This window comes from Crocuta crocuta, unplaced genomic scaffold, assembly GCF_008692635.1.
Source record: "Crocuta crocuta isolate KB4526 unplaced genomic scaffold, BGI_CrCroc_1.0 scaffold118, whole genome shotgun sequence".
Taxonomy (NCBI): Eukaryota; Metazoa; Chordata; class Mammalia; order Carnivora; family Hyaenidae; genus Crocuta; species Crocuta crocuta.
The window spans coordinates 3,269,354-3,287,236 of NW_027551558.1; positions in this window are offsets into that span (position 1 = coordinate 3,269,354).

Below are 17,883 nucleotides of genomic sequence, written 5' to 3' on the forward strand. Positions count from 1 at the left end.
AACTTCTGTTTGGGTTCTCTGAGAGAGGATTTTAAAGAACACTAAAAATTTGAAACAAATCCATTAAGTAAAAGAAGATGTCGGTTCTGGATAATTCTTCTCACAAGTCAATTTTCAAAGCTATATGTTTCTCCATGAAAGTCACTATTTAAAAAATAAGAAAATCCTTTACCATTTCTCCCTCATTAAGACATAAACCCTAGAAACCTTAGAACAGATTCAGAATGGGCAACTCTCAGATCATATTTGCAAATTTTCTTTTAAGAAATTAGTTATCTAGATGTCCCTGTTACTTAGCTTATATTTGATGAATAAGTAACTAAGTTTCTTCATACACACTTTACTAGAATATTTTGGGAATACAGCCCCTTAAAGTAGCCTCATTTTTGTTTCCAATTCCATAGAGTTTATCTGTTAGAATCCTGGAGCATCAATTCTCTCTTCTATAAATGCCATGTGTAACAACATGGATGGACCTTGAGGGTGTTATGCTGAGCGAAATAAGTCAGGCAGAGAAGGACAAATATCATATGTTTGCACATATAGGAGGATTAGGAGGAACTTAACGGAGGACCATGGGGGAGAAGAAGGGGAGAAATAGTGGGGGAAAGGGGGAGAGGCAAACCATGAGAGACTCTTGAATGCTGACAAAAACTGAGGACTGATGGATGTGGGGGGGGCATGGTCACAGAGAGGGGCACTTGTGGGGATGAGCACTGGGTGTTATATGGAAACCAACTTGACAATAAACTATTTGTAGAAAAAAAGGAAAAAAATGTCATTTATTTGGGATGAACTATCTCCTTTGTTATTTCTTGGCAATTAGTAGAAACACTACTTTTCCCAAAGTGCACTGGAACATTTTAATTTTATTATTAATACAAACACAGTAGTTATTTTACAGCTAATTTTAATGCATCGTTGATTTGTTCCTGAGAGACCCAAGTGCCCAGGAATAACCACAGAGCATGTAAAGGCCAAAAGATGAGTTAAATTATAAATACTGTCTAAATCAAGGCTTTTCCTGAATTGCCATCCCTTCTAAAATATGGTTCCTACAAGGTTACAGGTTTCCCATATTCTCCTTCTTAGATATTGCTTCTCCCTGGTAGTTAATATGGAATTATGAGTATATTTTAATGCACCACTAACTTCTCCCATCACCTCTTTGTATTTCCTGCATTTTGGATCACTGTTTGGGAGAGTGTAAGAAAAACAAATGTGCAGATATCCTTGCCAACAGCAACAGTTATAAACTAGAAAATGCAATTGTGTATAAAGAAGGTAAAGAAGAGCATTTATAACATACTGATATTGAATCTTTGTGCTGGGAAAATAGAGCACTTATTTTATGTGAAGGATGAAAAGTTTCCAAATTTACATATGTCTTTTTTATGTAGTCAGAACATAAATACTTATTTCTGGTTAATGAGATTAAAGGGGAAACATTTTCTTTTTTATTCTTTTTGTTATTTTTTTCAGAACTGTTTTAAATATGAAAAAATATTTACATTTTTAAAGTAAAATATAACATTAAATAATTAAATAAAAATAATAAAACATCTGGATTTTTTTAGGAAGGAAAGAAAGAGTGAAAGAAAGAAGGAAGGAAGAAAAAGAAGGAAGGAAGGAAGAAGGGAAGGAGAAGAGGAGAAAAGAAGAAAAAAGAAAAAGAAGGAAAGAAAGGAGGGAGGGAGGCAAGGAAACTTAATGTCAAATGTTAATCAGCTTTATGAAGTGAAATTCGGTCTACAGATTTAAGTTTTTTAAATAAAGTTTTATTGGAACATGTACACACATCCCCCCCCACACACAAGTTGTTAAATTTACTAACAAGAGAAAGCTAAAGTCCACAATAAAATAGTAATATTTTAAAAATGGACTTTTATGAATTGTGTTTATTTTCCCCAAAATAATATCACAGGAATGCAAGTATTTTCTACTAATTATGAATGTCTCTATAATGTCAGACTAGACACTAAATGCAAAATTTATCTGAGATCTGAAGCTAGCTTCAAGTATATTACAAATGGCCTATGGGGGGAAAGCGAGCAATAAATGTATTCACATAAAACAAAATGTCACGAAAAGAATGTTCATCTAAGGAACAGTTTGCCAGTCACTAAATGGGATGACACTAATTTCCACATCTATGCCATGGCAAATAATTCAATTTGCCTAAGAGGTTTTGGTGATGTTATTAACATTATTATTATAAATAAGTGGAAATCAAGTTGAAGTTCTATAAATGCATTTGAACTTCATGCATGTTGCATTTTTGTGTGTCAATATGTGAATTGTGCCATCACCTAGTGCTTCCGCTAAGCAATAAATACATAGCACACCCGTATCATGAAGAATTATCTCTCAATAGAAGTGGAAATAATATCTTTAGTCATGAATTGGAAGCATCAATAATAGCAAATTAACAGTCGCAGGATTCTTTACTAGCCCTTAGTTGGGTTTTTTCAAATATTCCCTTAGAGGGATCAGGAGAGGGTAGCATCTCAGTTGGGTAAGGGTCAAACTCTTGATTTCGGCTCAGGTCATGATCTCATGGTTATGAGATCGAGCCCTGCATTGGGTTCAGCACAGGATATGTATCCTACTTGGGATTCTCTCTCTCTCGCTCTCTCTCTCTGTCTTTCTGTCTGCCCCTCCCTTGCTCGTGCACACACACACACACACACACACACACACACACTGTCTCTCTAAAATAAATAAATAAACTAAAAAAAATAAAAGAAGAAGGGTCAGGAGACTGTTATTGTCATTGCAGAAGACATGACTGGGACTCAGTTGATTCGCCCCCAAAAATCCATCTAGCGGCAGTCCAGAACTAGACACTTGCTTTCTCTTCTTCCTACAATGACTAAACACATTATGCAGTTTGTCCCAGAATGTTAGATTTGGGTCTGTCTTTGTTGGAAGACAAGATCAACCAAGGGCTTTTTTTGTCTTGCCCCATGAATTTACATAAGGAGTGCTGGTGCATAAGGAGACATTAAGTTTCTTTTCTAAAATTTATTCTGGGATTGGGTTTGCCAGGCTCCTAGGTGGCCTCCTTTATGAAAAAAAAAAAAAATCTCAAACCTTGTTCTTAAATGATTAAAACAAAAGGCAGCATGTCGTTTTACTAACTTTCAGTGAGTTTGACAAGCAGTTGATATAATGTGAGTGGAGGTTCTTCACTTTCTACTTCTTCCACGATCCATTCATGGCTTGACTAATTTGGAGACTACGACCCAGTAGATTATAACATTTTAAGATCCAGGTTATTGTTTATGTGTCTTTATATCATCAAACAGTGAAAGGGTCATCGTTCATTATCAAAATTGCCTCCTTAATCAATGACAGGAGGAATGAATGATTACTCAAAGACGAGTAATTTAATCGAGGAGCATTTGTCACGGATTTATCGCACTCGTTCATAAAAGAAGATAGAGCCTGCTTTGTGCTCACTCTTTTAAGGAGGCAGATAGTCATAAAAAGCCAAAGTTACCTGCCAGGTGTGTTCTACCCAGGATTTTGTTTCTGGAGAGGCACGAGTGTGACGAGCTTCACTTTACAAAACAAATTCTCAGGCCATCTCAAATATAGGTAGAGACAGAGAATCCTAGAGCCACAGCCGCACGTTTGAAGATCATTTACAAGTGCAGTCAGTCATGGCATAGGTCAAATAAGAATAGCAACCACAATACCAGCCAGGCTTCCTTGGCATTTCCTCTGAGGTTTCAGAGCTTGTACTGACTTTTCTTATTTTTTAAGGAATTTTTATTTAAATTCCAGTTAGTTAACCTACAGTGAGATATTGGTTGCAGGAGTAGAAGTCAGCAATATGCCACTTACATACAACACCCAGGGCTCATCGTCACAAGTGCCCTCCTCAGTACCCATCACCCATCTAGCCCAGCTCCTATCCACCTCCCTTTGTCAACCCTCAGTTTGTTCTCTATCGTTTTAAAAATCTTTTAAGTTTATTCATTTTGAGAGAGACAGAGAGAAAGGAGAGAGAGAGAGAGAGAGAGAGAGAGAGAATGTGGGAAAAGGGCAGAGAGAGAGCGGGAGAGAGAATCCCAAGCAGGCTTTGTACTATCAGTGCAGAACCCGACTGCACAGGGCTCAAACTCACGAACCATGAGATCACGACCTGAGCTGAAATCAAAAGTCAGATGCTTAACTGACTTAACCACCCAGGCACCCCAAAGTCATCTATCTTTAAGAGTCTCTCATGGTTTGTTTTTCTACTTAATATTAGCAACTTGGCTTCTAACTCACCTTCAAATATTTTGCCTCTATGGCAACATTCTTGACAATGCAGTTAAAATGTAACATCTTGTATTTTTTAACTTGAGTTATAAAAGTAGTATTTGATTCACACTGATCAATATTTGATTTCATGACATGTAATCATAAGTAGAACTTAAATATCACACATCACCAACAGGACCTTAAAACTTTAGTTAATTTTAACTGGCACAAAACATTAATCCTGGGTGGGATTGTCCGAGTTTTCATTCTAGATCACCACTAACTAGCTGTGTGACCCTGCCAAGTTACTTAACCTCTCCATGCCTAGATGCTCTTAATAATACCTACATCTTACGGGGCACCTGGGTGGCTCTGTCGGTTAAGTGACTGACCGTTGATTTTAGCTCAGGTCACCATCTCATGGTTTACTGAGCTTAAGCCCTCACGTATCATTCTGTATGCTGACCATGCAGAGACTGCTTGGGATGCTCTGTCTTGCTCCTGCTCTGCCCCTCCCCCAATCAGGCTCTGTTTCTCTAAAAAAAAATATATATATATATAATAATAATATCTATGTCCTAGTGTGGTCAGAAGGATGAAATGGGATACTTCATGCAGAGAGTTTAGTGTAGTGCCTGAGATATAAGTAATTAACAAATACTAGCATTTTTACCAAAATTATTACTGTGGCAAGCACTTTTTATAAAAAAAAATTTAACATTTATTCATTTTTGAGAGAGAGACAGAGGGTGAGTGAGTGAAGGGCAGAGAAAAAGGGAGACGCAGAATCTGAAGCAGGCTCCAACCTCTGAGCTGTCAGCACAGAGCCCAACACAGGACTCGAACCCACAAACCATGAGATCATGACCTGAACTAAAGTTGGAGGCTTAACCAACTGAGCCAGCCAGGCTTGCACTCCTCTGAGGTGTGGGCAACTCCTCTTCTTTGAAGGACAGGCAATGGAATACATTTAACGTTTGCTGACTCTCCATCCTACCGTCCAATCCATATGTAACCAACTGTTAGACAAAAAGCAAGAAACCCACTAGAGAAATAAATGTTGGTAAAGGCAAAAGGAAAGAAACGGCAAGGAACAAGAGCAATCACCATCGCTCTAGGTACAATTTTACACCTCTGAAATTAAAAATATCACAAAAGTAAAATGTTTTCATTACCAAAGATTAAAGACTGAAACTAACTCAAAAGGATCGAAATGGGAAGTCAGAGGCTATGTTGCAAATATCACCAGAAACCTATCATCAAATAAGCTACTTACTATTTTTGTCATGTAAAGATCTGTCAGCGTAGAATAAAAAAGTTGTGCAACTCATTGTAGAATATTACAAAAAATTGGATTCTAACAACACATAAAAAATGGAGCAGAAAAGAGAACTGTTTGTCGAGTGTTACTTCAGGATATGCATATAAAAATGTTAAAGAAAACATTACCAAGTCAAATTAATGAAGTCACTAAAAGCAATCAGAAATAAGTATGACTTACCCTAGTACAATTAGACTGCTTCTCTGTCACAAAATTTTCTTTTTTTAAAAAAAATTTATTGTTTATTTTTGAGAGGGAGGTAGAAATAGACAGTATATGAGCAAGAGACGGGCAGAGAGAGAAGGAGACACAGAACCCGAAGCAGGCTCCAGGCTCCGAGCTATCAGCACAGAGTCCAATGCGGGGCTCCAACTCACGAATTGTGAGATCATGACCCGAGCTGAAGTCGGATGTTTAACTGACTGAGCCATCCAGGCAACCCTAAAATTTTCTAACATGTTTTCACTGAAAGAAAAGTTTAACACAGAAAGTATAGAATCTTAATAAAAATAACAAAAAAAGCATTAATAATTGGTGGATATTTCTTACTTTAAAATTCTTACAGTGGGGCGCCTGGGTGGCTCAGTCGGTTAAGCGTCCGACTTCAGTTCAGGTCATGATCTCAGGATCCGTGGGTTCAAGCCCCAAGTTGGGCTCTGTGCCGACAGCTAGCTCAGAGCCTGGAGCCTGTTTCTGATTCTCTGTCTCCCTCTCTCTCTGACCCTCCCCTGCTCATGCTCTCTCTCTCTCTCTCTCTCTCTCAGAAATAGATAAAACAAAAATAAAAAAATAAAATAAATTAAAAAATATGATTTTATGTGTAAAATCATAATCACCATTTTCCAAAAATTAGATTATATCATATATAAACTGGTATTTTCAGAAAATTCTTAAGACCCTCAGCTTAGTTTATCAAAAATGTGCACCCGAGAACTTTGAAAGCAGTGATAACTATTCCTTACAAATAATATTTGTGGGAATAAGTAAGTTTTATGCGTAGGTGTCCTTAAGGTATTCAAAACCTAATTTGAGTGAAATATACATATAAACCATCAATTGTATAACATTTTGATAAATGACAAAATAGATAAGTGTGCAAAGAGCTGGATGCCCTAGGGAGTTTGATCTTTAGTTCCTCTGTTGGGGTAAGCACCCTGTGGCCTCAGGATCTTTGCACATACTAAGTCTTCTTTCCCACCTTCACAAAGAGTAATACCTTCTCTACCCTTTGATCTCAGCTGAAATGGTCCTTGTATTCAGAGTCTTCTCTTTTCTCACCAACCTAACTAACTAAAGTCAAACACCTTTGCTGTTAATCCTTTATCCTCCTTGTAGATTTCTTCCTGACACATTCCCAAGCCTACAATTACTAATGTTTCCTTTTCTGTTCCTTTACATTTGGGAAGTCTCCTCAATGAGAATTCAAGGTCCTATAAGGAAAGACCATGTTTCTTTCATTTACTGTTGGGTCTCAGTCAAAGACTAATAAATACTTAATAAATACATGACTACATTATAGAGCAATTAAGTCTTCCTTAGCCATCATTTAAAAGATTGAAAAGAATATATGGGGTCCATTCTAAACTTTTATATATGTTGTCACATACACAAATTACTTGTCTAGTTTATGTTCCGAGAAATCTATATATAGCATAAAACCAAAGTGCCTGTTTTCATGGAATTTAGTAAGTGATTTGGGGTAAGTTTCCTTTTTTTTAAATTATTTTTTAATGTTCATTTTTTTTTTTTTTTAGAGAGAGAGTGTGAGTTGGGGAGGGGCAGAGAGAGAGGGGGACAGAATCCAAAGCAGGCTCCAGGCTCTGAGCTGTCAGCACACAACCCAATGTGGGGCTCGAACCCATGGCCATGAGATCGTGAGCAAAGTCGGATGCTTAACTGACTGAGCCACCCAGGCACCCCTGGGGTAAGTTTCTTATGGCTCCCCCAGGCTTTGTTTGTTCCAGCAAAATGTGACCACCACCATATACCTTTGTCCTTCTCCAGAACTGCTCTCTGTTCCACTAGCCTCACACATCTACAAAATTTGAACTCAAATCTTAGCTCTAACTTTAAACTTTTCTGATAAAGATCATATCATAGATCACTACATTTGAAAAAGAAAAAGCATATAAATTAGTTGTGGACTTTCTCTTGCTCTGAATGAGGGTATAGATCTGGAAAATTTGTGACTTAATTTTCCTATTATCTGGGAAGGTGCCTCGGTGCTTTTGGTAGTGAAGCTGTATATAATTATAAAGACAGATAGATTGGTAGATAAGGTATCATAGTTTAATATTGCCCTGTATGTATTGTAAGTGTTTGACCAAGTTTTTTCCAAAATGACCACAATCTCTGAAACACTAACACATGGCGTAGGCTCTCAATAAACATTTGTTGATGGGTGACAACTGTATCTCGGCTTCAAAAAAGTAACAATATGTAAATATAAGGTGGTGTTAACGTATGTTTTTAGGATGATGCTTATGATGACAATCATGGGGTTTTATCAACTAGATGGAAAAGCGATAATATTGACATCTTAATCAGTATTGATATAAACGAAATACTTGTACATAAGGGGTTTCCACTGTTTCATTTTATCTTAAAATTGGGCATGATTAAAATAATGAAGGGTTTAATAGAAATCCCATTTCTAAAAAAAATCCAACACAAATACAAAAACAACACTTAATTCTTCTGTAACAACATTGGATCTCAGCTAGAAGCAGCATTCTTACATGTTTGGACAGAAAACAGCACTTCACGTATAAATAATGTTTTTATTTAAATCATCTTGAATTAAAATGAAACCTTTGGCCCCACTAGTAATTAAACAGCAGTGCTTTATACTAGTCTTATTCTAAACATGCAGACAGAGAAAAACACTTTACAAATAAAAGTATACATAAGCTGCAGTGTTTTGGTCCATTAGGGAGGAGAACACCTGCAAAGCTTTTACTTCCCCCACTTAGGCTTTTTTTTTTTTTTTTTTTTTTTTTTTTTTCTGGGCTGAAGTGTGATAATACTGTGGTCTCCCATACGGGAACCAGAGATTAGTCCCGACTAAAGCATCGGACACACTCAGCTACCTGCACACGATTGAGTAACGTCAGCTTGACTGATGTGTAGAGCTAGAATGAGTCACTTGAAACAACTGGCCACATGGGGCACAAAGAGAGGAGGGCACTCACAAGTCCAAATATGCTCTGTGCTTATTCGTCTCCCACAGGGGTGGAAGAAAAGTCACCGCTCAGGGTGGCCATATTCCATTTCACATAGCGAGGGGAACTGGCTGAAGGTCTGGGCCAGTGGTCCGCCTGAGTCTGATAGCAGAAACCTGAGTAGGACTCTCACCCACCACACTCAAGGATGGGGAACAGCGAGAGGGTGACGTTTAAAGCTTCTCAGTCTGGGAAGTGCAGTAACAAGAGTGTGCACTTCCATCTTTCTCCTTGCTCTATTGGCCTCCGAAGCTAAAAAGTCCATTCCGTTTATAAACTGATCGCACAAAGCAAACGGCGGCTCAAAGTCAGATGTGAACGCTCAACATCCAACAGTGTCGCAAGAGCGACGGTGAGGTCCTCATGCCTTATATGCGCCAAGTACAGGGTGGGTGACAGCGCTTCAAATGTCAGGCTTCTAACCCTGTGACATAAGCCTGTTCTTAGTTTAAAGACACTGATTGCATTTTGCTTAATTTTAGAGGTGTGTTGTGAACTAAATTTCCTCATCACAAGGAGATTCGAATTTCCAAATAAAGGATACCAGCTCCTTGCAGTCTCACATGCTTCTTGTCTGATGCCCCGGCAAGTCTCCAGAACATATATATCTACGTGGGACTAGAGTTGCCTTTCTAAGTCTAATCATTTATTCTCCATGCAGCTAGCATAGGGAATTTTTCTCAAACTCTCAGCTAATCAGATCTTTCTCTTTCCTGCTTCAAGTTTTCCGTTGGTTTCCCATTTATATCATTATAACATATAAATTGAAGAAAAAACATGGGTTTTCATATGGTCCCTGCTTATTTCTGTGGTTTCATTGCTTGCTCTCTTTTTAAAAAAAAATTTAATGTTTATTTTTGAGAGAGACAGATCATGAGTGGGATAGGGGCAGAGGGAGAGGGAGACACATAATGAGAAACAGGCTTCAGGCTCTGAGCTGTCAGCACAGAGCACAATGCGGGACTCAAACTCAGGAACCGTGAGATCATGACCTGAGCTAAAGTCCAATGTTCAACTGACCGAACCACCCAGGAGCCCCATCTTGCTGTTTTGTTAACAATCTCTTCCTCAAATAATTTTTTCCACAGTCCGCATAGAAGTGTGCTCTGTGAATTTCACTTACTCACCTTCTTTTAGCATTTCTATACTTTTGCATATACTGAGTCTTTAACAAATCTGTCACTGTCAACCTTGGTTGCAGAATAGAGTAATAAAAGAAATCAAGACTTGTTCATTTACTAATTCAGGAATGTGGCATGGGCCTTGGCTTTTAATATGCATGCATTCTTAGGTGCATTGATAGCTGCGATTTCCAGGTTTAAATATTTATATTTCCAAGTTAACCAGTATAACTTTGGTCCTTCTGACTATCCCAACCTCCTCCATCCATGCTAGAATCATCTGTGTGATGTTCCTGTATCACCGTGTTCACATCCCCTGTGGCACTTATCCCATCTTATTACAGTTGTAATTACAAATGGTAAATTTGAATGTGAGCTCGGCACATATTTGTTGAGTGCCCCCTGTGTGCCAGCCACTCTACTCCGTTAGTGTCTTAGTATACACACCATCCCCAATACTTTGAGGCTCACGGCTTAGCGGGAGAGATACTAATTTAACCAAATCGTTACACAACCAACCAGTTTATAGCAGTCTGTGGCACAAAAGGAAACAAAATAACTTGAGTAGGTGAACAGAAGCTTCTGTAAAGAATTTCACTCATGTTTGGCACTAAAAAGTGAGCAGAATTTTCCTAAACTCAGCAGAAGCAAGAATGTTTTCAGAAGTAGAAATAAAGGGGGCACCTGGGTGGCTCAGTCGGTTAAGCATCTGACTTTGGCTCAGGTCATGATCTCACAGTTCATGAGTTTGAGCGTCAGGCTCTGTGCTGACAGCCAGCTCAGAGTCTGGAGCCTGTTTCCAATTCTGTGTTTCCCTCTCTCTCTGATCCTCCCGTGCTCATGGTGTCTCTCTCTCTCTCTCTCAGAAATAAACCATAAAAAAATTTTAAAAAAAGAAGTAGAAATAAGGTATCATTAAAAGTAATTTACAGTAGTGAGAGGAAGGCTTCTAGCGATAGCAAGGAGCAGGTCACAAAGTACCTTGAAGGCTATAAAGTCACTGAATTCCATCGCAAGTACAACAATAACAAAAAAATGGGTGTACCCAGAAGAGTTCCATCAGAAACAAAGAAACCACTTCAGATGCCTCAGACTGGAGAACTTACTACCAAGATTTGATTACAGAGGTGAAAGTGGAGTGGAGAAACCAAACTATAAGGTGACCTATAGTTTTGGTACACTTGGAGAACACTCCTTACCATTATGCCGAAGGGATATAGAGAGGGGGTGGTGTGGTAGAGCTTCTGATACAAGAAAAAACTGTCATTGGTATTTCTGGGGATAACTGTGGCCACACAGGAAGTTGACTTTTGGGTTGAAGCTGCAATTACAGCTGGGATACTGACTTCTCATATTTCACAAACTACCAGGAAGCCAGCCAGGAGGAAGGAAGCACCTTGTGACACTTTGGGAATGGATCTCATAGCCAACAAACACACCATCAAGCTGTAATGAGCACGCCAGTTTTGTGAAGATGTGATCAGGCTTAATTTAAAGTTTAGTCATGTCTCTACAGTGTTATAAATGGTGGAAGAAAAGAGTAGAGCAGATTTAGGGAGGTTTCTGTTGCAATGATCCAGGCAGTAGAGGAGGTAGTTGAACTAAGATGTTGGTTGGCAGTAGCGATGGAGAGAACGCCCATGTGTGAAACATATTTAAGAGGCAGATAGAGGCAGCAGTGATCATTTCTTGAAGGGAGAGGAATTTTGACTTTGTTCTTTATGTAATAGAGAGTCCCTGCAGGTTTTTTATCAGAGGAGACAGAAGTAGCGCTATCTATTTGAGTTAAGTTGAATGGATGAGACCCTCAAGATGAGGAAACCTGTTAAAAGGTTATTGCAATAGATCAAGCAGTAAGAATATCAATGTATCAAAGTAAACAACAAAACAAACAGGAAAAGGAAAGAATGACAACAAGGTCTCAAGTAAATTTTATTTAGTTAAAAAATGAGTATGGAAATAAAATTGATTTTTAAAAACCCTTCCCAATGTATTTCATTAATTTAATAATATCTGAACTCAATAAAAGTAATTTTATTAGCTTTATTGTTTGTAAGTCCAGAATCAACTGACATTTTGCACAGAGGCTAGTTCATTTGATTGATTTCAGTCTCAACATAGACAAGCAAACATCAAGCCCTAACGACCGCTTATGATTAATTCCCAATGTATTCACTCCGATAGCATTTGTCAAATGCCAGAAGGGTATTTTTATTTTTTAAACACTAAGGTACTAAGAAAATAAATATCCACGATCATCTGTATAAACTGTTCTTCAACCTAGCTTTGAGCTAATACATACTTGGCCAAGAAACAATTTTCCAGATACCTACAAAAATCCTATAACCTTTAGATCAGAAGAAAGCAGCCTCCAAAATTTTAGAGCATGAGTACTCTATAATAATATACATTTTAATTTTGTTTATTTCCTTATTTAATATTTGAAACTGTATTAGGTCAGTCCCTTATCCATCATTCAACAAATACCTCTTACGTATTTATTATGTGTCAGAGTCTATGCAAGCCTTTGGGGATACAGGAATTAACAAATGAAGCAAAACTGCTTCCCCAAATGGGGTTTTCATCCTGGTTCTCAATTAAGTGTTTGGTGGGTGTGGGAAAGAGCAGAACCCCTAAAATTCGTTTTGATGGAGACTACCAAAGCTTGATATACAACAGTTTAATATTGAAAGATATTTTGGAACCGTCTACATCAACTCAATTTCTACAAAAGAAAGGAAATCCAAGAAGCCAGTAACAGAAGCGAGGCCTGTTTCCTTCGTCCTTTATACTATACTTTGGCTACAATATTATCAGTTGTACAAATGCCTAGATTACATCATTGAAGTTAAGAGCCAATAGAAAATCCTTTAACATTTATTCTAAATCTTTTCTGTGTAACTCTAAAGTATGCACACACAAAATTAGACCTGCAGTCATGAGTCACCTCTTCATTAACTGGCCAGATTCCATATTTTATTCATTGGCCTATTGCATTTTTATTTTTCATAAAAATAAAATGCTAATGATTTATGTTTTATTTTCACTTCCTTTTTGAGTAGTAGGAGCCTGATTACAAACGCAAGTAAAGTTAAACTGAGTGGTTATATGACTTGCAAAACTGTTATTAAATTTGAGAAACAAAGTTTATATTACCAAAGATTCTAAGAAAAGCATTTTCTGGATAGATTTGGTATCCAGTGTATGCAGAATTAATGATATGGAAAGGAAATTAAAATTGTCTTAACAATTACTTCTATTCTCACCTTTATAATGTTCACATATTAGAAGTTAAAAAGACAGTGAGAGCTTAAACTGAATTATCTTTAAATGGATTTTCATTCATTTTATTAAATAAGTAACTTTTTAGAAAGATATCCTTTATTTATCCGTACAATCCCTGTGAACAGCACATACTCTCTAATTAAAGTGTTATATGCTTTTATTTTATTTCTTGTACTTTACTGAATATATGGATACTTGAAAATTATAGTATTTAACTGAAAGTCCTGGAGACTTATACTAGACACTGATCTAAAGTGTGTGTGTGTGTGTGTGTGTTTGCATGGGTGTGTGTCACACACATACACACATAAAACTATTAAGTTAGGCCCAATGAAACAAACCAATGAGATAGATATTTTTGTTACAGTTTGACAGATGTCAGTTATAGGACAGCCAAGGTACCAGGCATACGTGAGTTAAGGTTTCATCACATTTAAGGTGTCCATCTCCATTGTTTTCTATGCCACACTATCTTCAAAAGGGAATTCATCTGAAGTATGAAAGAGAACAGATCTTGTAACACAGACCAAAAATCCAAGAGTTCCAGTTCACTCTTTTAGGAAATGAAAGTGGGTATATATAAGAATCAGAAATAATCTTTTAAAAAAAGTTTATTTACTTATTTTGAGAGAGAAAGCATGCATACAAGTGGGGGAGGGGCAGAGAGAGAGGGAAAGAGAGAATCCCAAACAGGCCTTGCACTGTCAACAAGGCGCCCGATGCAGGGCTCAAATACACCAACCATGAGATCATGACCTGAGTCAAAATCCAGAGTCCGTTAGTCCGCTGCTTAACCAACTGAGCCACCCAGGCATCCCAGAAATAATCTTAATAATGGAAACCAAACCCTATTTTCTCCTGTTCTTCAGTAATAAAATAAATAGAATCAACATTTCAGAAAATGATTTTAAATGATACTCCTTGGGAAACCTTACTTTCTGATAACATTTGTCGAGGAGAGGCCCATCAAGGTGAAGGAAAGGGTGGATCACAGAGACATATGGGTGTAAGGCAGAAATGATATGTCCAAGACTAAGTGGGAAAGAAAAATCTAGGTCCTAGTTAAGAGGTGACATAAGACAGTTTTCCTGTGAGCAGACAAACTTTAGTGAAGGCAAGAATTCCATTGTTTTCCCTATGTATGACTGTTCAGTGGCAAATATGAACCATGAACTTCCCTAAGCACTGGTAATAGAGCAGTGAACCGAGAAATACCAGTTCCACCCTCATGGAGCTTATTCTCCTCTAGTGAAATGATCAGTAAAAATGAACAAATTGATATACAATAATATGCCAGATAACAATAAGTGTCACAAAGAAAAATAAAACAAAATAAGTGTATAATGAATAGGGTGCTATTTTAGTGCAAGTTTTCAAGGAAGAACCATCAGAGAAATTGGCATAAACAAGTATACAGCCACACGGTGAAAATTACAAAACACTGAAGAGAGAAAAATTAAAGACCTAAACAATGAAGAAGTACATAAAATTCATTTATAGGAAGAATTGATACTGTCAAATGACTATCCTCCCAAATGTATCCATAGATTCAACACAATTTCAGTGAAACTCCTGGATGGACTTGTTTTGTTGTTGGTAGAGATTGACAAGCTGATTCTGCAACTTACATGGGAGTGCAGGGGACATAGAATAGGCAAAATTGGAAGAGTGACACAACTTAATGAAGACTTCTCACAGAGCTGAAGTGATGAACAATGTGTGGTATTGATGTAAGAATAAACATATCTATCAATGAATGGAATTGAGTCCAAAAATAGAACCATAGATATAGTCATTTATTATAACAATGCCAACATAATTCAATGAGGCGGAAGGATTATCTTTTCAACCATTGGCTCTGGACAACTCAAAGCTATCAGGAAGAACTGAATGTCAGCCGTTACCACACACTTTATGCCAAGATGAACTTGCAGTGGTTTGGAGTCCCAAATGGAATGGAAAATGGAAAACTAGAAAACGTTTTAAAAGAAAACATGAGACATTATCTTTGCAAACTTTGAGTGGGCAGTAGTTTCTAAGATAGGGGACACAAATCACAAGGGAAAACATACATATACTTCACTTTATCACAAGTTAAAAATTGCTTTCCAAAACACATTATTAAAATGGAAAAGCGGAAAAGCGGGGCGCCTAGGTGGCTTAGGTGGTTGAGTGTCTGACTTTGGCTCAGGTCATGATTTCACAGTTCGTAGATTTCAGTCCCACGTTGGACTCTGTGCTGACAGCTCAGAGCCTGGAACCTGCTTCAGATTCTGTATCTCCCTCTTTCTCTAACCCTCCCCTGCTCATGCTGCCTCTCTCTCTCTCTCTCTCTCTCTCTCAAAAATGAATAAATCATTAAATAAGTAAATAAATAAATAAAACGGAAAAGCAAGGACACTCACTGGGAGATAATGTTCATATATATTCCCTGTACATGTACATATATCTGAAAAGGGATATGTATCTAGAATGTATAAAGAATCTTTACAACTCAATAATTGGGCAAGAACCCAATAAATATGGCAATGATTTTCATATATATTGCTTCAGAGAACATATACAAATGGCCAATGAGCATGGGAAAATGTGCTTCTCATCTTTATTCTTAAGAGAAATGCAAACTAAAGCATAATGATTCATCGATACACACTCCCTGGAATGGCTATAATTTAAAATACTGACAAAAACAAGTGTTGGCAAAGATATAGAGTATTGCAAATCCTAGTGCTGCCAGAAATGTAAAATGATAGAACCACCCAAAAATTAGTTTAGTGGCTTTCTATAATGTTAAGTACACACTCATCTTAAGGCCCAAGTACCTCCACTCCTAGATACTCATTCAAGATAAGTGAAAACATATCCCCAAGAGCTTGTGCAAAAATATTGAAAGCACCTTAATTCTGAATATTAAAAAAATGGAACAACCCAAGTATCCATCACTACATAAATGCATAAACCTTTTCATATAATATGATAATACTAAGTAATAAAAAGAAAAATGGATACATGTAGCAACACGAATGGTTTTCCATCCAAAAAAGTTACATTTATGTAGGAAGTCGGAGCAACTTATAATATATCGTGTTTATGTGATCCCTGGAAAGAAATATCGATAGGATGTAAAGTTGATCAATGGTAAATTGGGGTAGTGTGCAGTAAGTGAGAAACAATGGGAAAGTGCCACAAAGGCATCTGTTGGGGTGACATAAATACTTTCTATCTTGACTTATTTTGGTGATGGTTACATTGGCCAAATCTCACTGAGCTTCACAATTAAAATGTGCTCATTTTATTGTTTGTAAATTATAGCTCCAAAAGGTTGAAATCTGGTTTATTTTAAAGCCCAACTGTTTGAGGCATGAGATAGCTATCAAAACAGTGAGGAAGGACTACAGGCACTCAATTAAGGGAGAGATCAACTAGGAGAGCAGAGTCTAATATTTAGTACCACTTTATACCTTGATGCATTTAACAACTCTCAGCCTATTTGTGAGACATGGGATAGTATAACATCTATTAAGAGCAACAGGGGTGGAGGGGACTCCTGGGTGGCTCGGTTGGTGGAGCATCTGACTTCAGCCCAGGTCATGATCTCAGGGTTTGTGAGTTTGAGCCCCGCATTGAGCTCTCTGCTATCTGTGCTGCAGACTGCTTCAGCTCCTCTGTCTCCTTCCTTGCCTCTCTCTGAACCTCCCTTCCTTGTGCTCTTTTGCTCTCAAAAATAAATAAACATTAAAAAAACCACAACTGGGAAAGTCTCTAGGGCTGTGAACAGTCTCTGAAGAAGGGAACACAATTTGAATCCTCAGGTCTCATCAAGTAGGAAGTAGCTGATAAATATTATGGGCTATAAGCTGTGATCTTACAAAGGAATTAGAATAAATCATAAATAGAAGAGCCTTTTTAAAGATTAAAACCCTTTGTCACATCAGTTCAATCTTAGATGATCTTTTGTTAGCTGGAATATCTGGTAAAATAAAAAATAAATCTTCCATGGAGGAAGATAAAGTCATCTAATGCGCAAACTAAATGTACAATTTTTCATACACAATCCCAGGCATTCAAAAAATAACTATGTATTAAAAATAAAGAACAGAAAACAAGTGACCAAAAAAACAAGGCAAAAAGCAATAGAATCACGTGTAAAGTACAGTCCATAGTTTGGAGGAATCAGCCTCATTCTTTAACTATGAGGAATTAATGTGTTTAAGAAATAAAGCAAAAAATTGGAGAATCTCATCAAAAGTTGAAAAAAATCAAATGGAGATCCTGTACTGAAATGTACTGTGGAAGGCAGAATTCTAGATGGCCTCCTGCATTATTCCTATATGTTAGGTTTTATGGCTAAAGGGACATTCAGATGTAATTAATATTCCCAATTAGTTGATCCTAAAATAACGAGTTTATCCAAGTAGGACTAGTCTAATCACATGGGTATGTAAGAACAGCATTTTCTCTGGTCAGTAGCAGAAGAGGAAGTCAGAGATTCAAGTTTGGAGGAACAGTCAGTTTGCTATTCCTGACTCTGAAATTGGAAGGGGCCACACGTGGGAGAATGTGTGTGGTTTTGGAGCTGAAAGCCGTGATCTGGTGACCCAAAGTGAACAAGGGACCTCTGTCTTTAAACTGCAAGGAATGAAATATGACCAACAATCTGAATGAATTTGGAATCGGATTCTTC